Source organism: Apium graveolens, chromosome 4 (assembly GCF_009905375.1).
Source record: "Apium graveolens cultivar Ventura chromosome 4, ASM990537v1, whole genome shotgun sequence".
Classification (NCBI taxonomy): Eukaryota; Viridiplantae; Streptophyta; class Magnoliopsida; order Apiales; family Apiaceae; genus Apium; species Apium graveolens.
In genome coordinates, this window is record NC_133650.1 from 96965937 (window position 1) to 96968284 (window position 2348).

The window sequence follows — 2348 nt, forward strand, 5'->3', positions numbered from 1 at the left end:
TGATGAGCTGTCAATAGTCACATTTATCGACATTATGTGGGGTTAAAAATGTAAAGGCCAGTGTTACATGATAGGGTATAAGAGACCCGGCTAGGATTCAACCTGGATCTAAAGGATACCAGGCTCGATCGATGGACCGAGACCACCCTCTCCCAGAACAATCAAATGGAGAGACCAGACCCAGGCCCATCCCATGACCCGGATCCGGATCCAACCCGGAACCCGGACCTTATGCCTACCCGGATCCGGATCAGGACTCAAGCCACCATGAGGGGGGGGTTCCTAGCAAGCACATGCACATCCCACAACCCGCCAAGCAAGGGTACGTGGGCACGTGACTTTGACAGCTATCAACAACCAACACACCAGACAAGCACGGCGCATGTCAGAGGCCGTTAGGACAGTTTGAAGGTGGTCCTCCCCTGGACACGTGTAAGCCATCCCCCCAAGCCAGGCGTCCTCTGCTCCCAAAATCCAACGGCCCAGATTTAGAGGTAACTACCCCTAAACCCTACCTTGGGGCTATATATACCCCCAAGGCTGAAGGGTTTAGGGGTTGGAAAATATTTTTACTCTTACACTCACACACTCTCTCATACACTCAAAAACACACAGCAGCCATCACATATAAACACACATAAACAGCAGCCTCTAAATTACATAAGCATATATACCTTCATCTTCTCCAAAGCTTGTTCTTATTCTCACACCGGAGGCGCCGTGGGAGCAAAACCCCCCTTCCGGTGTTGTTTTGCAGGCGCCCAACCATCAGCTACACCTCACCCCCGCACAGAAGGTCCAGGAACGCCGTCGGACGGAGCCGCCCGCTCACCGGAGTTATCATTTGGCGCTAGAAGGAGGGGGCTCCATCCTTGGGTCTCGGTGCCCCTGGATTCATCTTCATCAGCAAACTCTTAAGAGAGTCCACTTTCAAACCTGTAAGAACATAAACAACCAAACCCTTTCTTGAATATGAATGTTCATTATAGCCACGTTTGTGTGAGCTTGTTGCTTTAGGCCACGTTTGTGTGAGCCCGCTCTTCTTTGTTAAGTTTTAGTTGTTTAGGGCTTGATAATCTTGATAATCTTGAAGCCTGGGGTTTAATAGTCTTGGTGATTTTAAAACCCAGAACTGTTTTAGCTTGCATATTTTGTGTTCAAGAGCCTGTTGTTCTTGTTTGGTATTATTGTTAGCAAAACCCAGAAAGTTTGCTTGCTGTTATTCTGGAAAATTTTTGTAACATTCAAAAAAAAAAGCAACCTCAGATCCACATTTGTAGCCTCAAATTTTGGTCAGTTGTTTGTACAATTATGGTAATGGCAAGAGTAGGAAAAAGTACAGCTGGTAGGCCCTCCGTCAGCACCCATATTCAGGATCAAGACCCCTCTCAAGTTCAAGAACCTGGAGGAGACAGGGAGACCTTCCAGGAGCAACCACTGACACAGCATACCCCGATCAGGGATGCTAGAAATGTCATAGAGCTAAATCAGTACAAGTACACCAATGTTCCAGTTGCAGAGGAGCATATGGCTAACTTAACAAGCCATGAACTTGCTGAAGCAATCAGGCTCTACAGAGATGAACAAGCCCGGGATCAGATGGAATTTGAACAAGATGATGAGCAAGAAGAGTCCGGGGACTCTCAGCAATCCAGGAGATCTGTCTTCGACCGAATTGGGGCTAAGGCAAAAAAGAATCAAAAAGAGCCTAGTAAGAAGGAGACAGAAGCAACCAGAAAGAAAAAGTTAGAAGAAATCAGAGAAAAGATAAGAAAAGAAGAGGAGGAAAAGCTGGAGCAAAAAATTCAGAAAAGAATGCAGATGGAGGAGGAGAGGCTCCTAGCTAAAACAAGAGGAAAAAGAACTCGAAAGGACCCTACCCCCGAACTCATTTCCGATGACGAAGAGGAGGGTCATAAAGACCTCAAGGAAATGATCTACGAGCTCCAGAGAAAAATGGAGAAAGAATCCGGGGTGGAAGTTGGGGAGACCCTCACGCCCTTCAGCCACTCCCTAGAAGCCATCCCCCGACAGAAAAATCTCAAACACTACAACTTCGATTCTTTCGATGGACTGGGGGATCCGGAAGAGCACCTCAACTACTTCGAACAGATAGCTCAGATATACTATTACAATGACTTGACGAAATCCAGATTCTTCGCCTCGACCCTCAAAGGGGGGGCTCAAAGATGGTTCAGCAGCATCAAGAAGCATCCACTCCTGGAAAGAATTCAGAGAAGCCTTCCTTAGAAGATTCAGAGCCAATAAAACACATGAAATGCACATGTGCCACCTGGAGACAATCCGCCAGTATGATAACGAAGCACTCTCAGCCTACATGCGGAGGT